The 4,196-nt window shown below is 42.5% G+C and overlaps 1 pseudogene; it reads right to left on the reverse strand.

Moving 5' to 3' along the window:
- Positions 1 to 792: 792 nt before the first annotated feature.
- On the reverse strand, positions 793 to 1,682 carry LOC138396845 (taste receptor type 2 member 50-like; annotated as a pseudogene).
- Positions 1,683 to 4,196: the final 2,514 nt, after the last annotated feature.

The raw sequence follows: 4,196 nt of genomic DNA on the forward strand, positions 1-4,196 counted from the left end.
CCATGCTTCTTGAAATTCCCAGCCTGCAGAACCATGAGCTAAATAAACCTCTTTATTTTATAAATTACTCAGCTTCAGGTATTCTGTTACGGCAACACAAAATAGACTAAGACAGAAACAGACTAAGGAATGGGGTGTTGCTATAAAGACAGGTGAAAACATGGAAGCAGCTTTGGAACTGGATGAAGGGCAGTGGTTGGAAGGGTTTGGGGAAGCAGGTCAGAAAAAGACTGTATTGCTGAGGGCGCAGCATTAGGGTGATTCTGGTGAGGGCTCAAAAGAAGACAAAAAGAGGAGGGAAGTTTGGAACTTCTTAGAGGTTGGTTAAGTAGCTGTGACCAAACTGCTGATAGAAATATGGAAAGTAAAGGCCGTTCAGATGAGGTTTCAGATGGAAATGAGGAGGAACTCACTGGGAACTGGAGCAAATGCACCCATGCTACACTGAAAGGAAGAACCTGGCTGCCTGGTGTCCATGCCCGAGGGCTCTGTGGAAGGCCAAACTTAGGAGTGATGACCTGGGGAGTCTGGTGGAAGAAATTTCTAACCAGCAAAGTGCTCAAGAAGTAGTTTGGTTATTTTTAATAGCTTTTTCTCAGTTACTACAGCAAAAGAATTACCTAAATCCAAATTTTTAATTAAAAGGAAAGAAGAGTGTAAAAACTTGGAAAATTCACCATCTGGCTATGTAGAATAGAAAGAAAGAACATTTTCAGGAGAGGCACCTAGAATGTAAAGAGAGACCTTTTGATAAAGAGATGAGCAGGATAAAAGGGAGCCAGGGGCTAATAGTCAGAACAAAGGGAAAAAGTCCCTGAAGGCCTTTCCAAGCTCTTCAAGGTTGCCCCTCCCAACACAGGCCCAGAGGCCTAGGAGGACAGACTGGTTTTGAGGTACAGGCCTCAGGCCACTGCCCTCCACCACCTCCAGGCGCTGCTCCCCACATTTTATCCTCTTGAAGCAGCCCTGGCTGAAGCAGCACCAGGGGCAGCTGCAGTTCCAGTTGCTGCTGCTGCTCCAGAGAGCATCAATGGAGAGCCTGGGTGGTATCCATGTGCGTGTGGCATTAATTCTGCAGGCCCACACATCACAACCATAAAGCTGCATCTTCTTGAAATGTTTGCGCAGGGAAGAGATTAATAGCAGAAACCTATCAGGGACATAGTAAAAGAGTATGAAGTTTGCTAGAGTAAATATAGTCCTATTGGAAAGGTATACAGTGCTCCTCAATTTCATCTTTCAAGTCAACGTTTCTTTCATATTCTTTTGTCTTCATACTCTTATCCATGTTTACCACTACAAGATGACAAGACAAAAAGACCAAAGTCCCCAACAGTATCACGAAAACTACACTCTTAACTCTCCTTTTTAGGTAAAGAAAAATGTGGTTGGAGAAATTGTCAATCTCGACCAAATAAAGTATACTAAGGCTAGTTGCAAGTCAGATGCCAAAATAGTTGGTTACTGCCCAGGTGATATGAGCAATAATTCTTACTTCTAGACCATATAACGCTGATTATACACAGTTGAATACCAATTTAATAACATTATTCAGAGAAAACCAAATCTGGAGACCACGAGAGCAGTGAGAATTTGATTAGCTCAGAAGATCTTTCATCTCTTGACCCAGTAATGAAGTTCACCAGTGCTATGAAGCCACTGGCAAATGTCCAAGAACACATTCTGCATTGCTACAGTGGAAATGTTGCTCAGTAGTAAACTTATTGTGTCTGGAAGCAAAAAAAAAAAGACAAACCTAGCTGGCGCGGTGGCTCACGCCTGTAATCTTAGCACTCTGGGAGGCTGAGGCAGGTGGATCGCTCAAGGTCAGGAGTTCGAGATCAGCCTGAGCAAGAGCAAGACCTCGTCTCTACTAAAAATAGAAAAAAATTATCTGGCCAACTGAAACATATATATAGAAAAAATTAGCCGGGTATGGTGGTGCATGCCTGTAGTCCCAGCTACTCGGGAGGCTGAGGCAGTAGGATCGCTTAAGCCCAGGAGTTTGAGGTTGCTGTGAGCTAGGCTGACGCCACGGCACTCACTCTAGTCCCGGCAACAAAGCGAGACTCTGTCTCAAAAAAAAAAAAAAAAAAAAAAGACAAACCTATTATTAGTGGTTGTGATCCCTTAATATATTAACCTTAAGTTCTACTGGCACCTGGTTTTGATTGTGCAGTAAAGTGTTTGTTTTCTTTTAAATTCTGTTACCAACCTCAAGCAGGAAAGCACCAGAGTATACTATTTGCTACGTTCAGTGCTGTCTTTATGGAAAACATTCTTATTCCCAAAGCAGCTCAAAATAACTACTATTCATATGCTTTGTGTCCTTACCACACAGGCTGGAATCTTTCATAGCTGATGTTGGCATGAAAGCTGAACTGTCATTTGCTAGCATGCAAATAAAGGTGTATTGTAGAGCAGGAAGGAAAACAGGAGTAACTCCATGACAGACTGGACCTCTTAGGAAAGGCCTAAGTTTTGGTTTCCCCAACGCAGGCCCTCCCCCTCCCCGGAATGCCGCTGGTAACAACTGAGGGCCCTGGCTTGGAAACTGGCCAATTAGGAGCCAAAGCCCCGGCTTGGAAACTGGCCAATCAGGAGCCAAAGCTATCGGCCACTTTTGAGGGAACAAATGAACTAAAAGGGGGGTGGGGGGGGGTGTGCCCGATACATGTAACCTATCAATAAGTATAAAAGCTTTGTTTCCACCCCAGGGCGAGGTCCGAGCTCGTGGAGAGACCACTGGCTGGTGCTCTGAGCCTTGGACCCTAGCCTGGGCTAGAAAATAAACTCCTTTGTCTGTTGCAGCCTTGGTGACTCTGCCTATCTGTTCCTGGGACTGAGGGAAACCGGTTCTTACAGTATTCGCTTTCATTGTTTTGCAGTTTTTTGCCTTGTCTAATCTCTACATAATTTGGGTTCATGAAGTTTAGATGTTAGCTATTAAAATTTTTAAACTTAATACATAGAATGTGTAGGAAATGGCTAAATTGGTAGACGGAGATTAGTAATCCAGAGATGACCTTAATGGCTCATTACCATTAAGGGTTTATTTTACAAAAACATTAGATCCATGTAGAAAGGCTTAAAGGAACTCATCTGTAGGTTTTTCAAATTTTTACTATCAAAAGCTTCCCAGTTTCCCTAGGAATCCCCAGGAAAACTAATATTCCCTCACATTGGGAGCTGATAACTACTTACTTATATTTAGCTTTATTGCTTACAAGCTCATTGACACACACCAACCACCACCCATACATTTCATGTAGTTTACAGAAAATTCTAAGGAGCCATAAGACATAAATTATTGCCCTGTAATTTCTAAAATAAAAAATGAGTCTCCGAGGGCTCATTTAGATTTAAATCCTTTTCTTTCACGCTCAGCTTTTTAGTCCAGAGCCTGGTACTTCAGAAACTGCCCATGCTACCAAGCCAAGAAATTAAAGACAATTTTTAAAAAGTGTATTTATATACCTTTTTCTTACTATGTACTACTATTATGTTTCTAACATTGTCTATTAATATATCTGCTTTTGTCTGTTTATTGATTTTTACAAAGAATCCTTTAGTGTGCCCTCATCTATATATTTTATTTTAGTTTTCTATGTCATCAATTTCTTCTCTATTGTATGCAAATTATAAAATAGTTAAAAATACAAGCTTGGAAACCAAATTGCTTGTGCTGACATTTCAATTTTCCCATTTTCTAGCTGTGTAACCTTGTGCAAGGTATTTTGTTAGATCCGGTTCCCCTTGGCCCCAGGAACAGAGAGGCAGAGTCACTGAGGCTGCAAAAAGGCAAAGGAGTTTATTGACTAGCCCCGGGCCAGGGTCCAAATTCCAGAGCACCAAGACAGTGGCCTCTCCAGGAACTAGGACCCCGCCTTGGGGTAAAGGTTAAGCTTTTATACTCTTCTGTATGCTAGTTTTCACACGACAGGTTAGTCTGCACACGACACGTTATTCTGCACACAACACGTTAGTCTGCACATGACATACTAGTCTGTACACGACACACTGGTCTGCACACGACACACTAGTCTGCACTTCATCCCCCTTCAGTTTATTTGTTCTTTTTTTAGAAGTGGCTGATCGCGTTGGCTTCAGGTTTGTTGACTGTAAGCTTTCGGCTTTTCGCACTGGCGCCAGTTGTAGTTAAGGTCATCCAGGGAAGGAGGAGGGTCTCCAACGGG

Source organism: Eulemur rufifrons, chromosome 16, assembly GCF_041146395.1.
Source record: "Eulemur rufifrons isolate Redbay chromosome 16, OSU_ERuf_1, whole genome shotgun sequence".
NCBI lineage: Eukaryota > Metazoa > Chordata > Mammalia > Primates > Lemuridae > Eulemur > Eulemur rufifrons.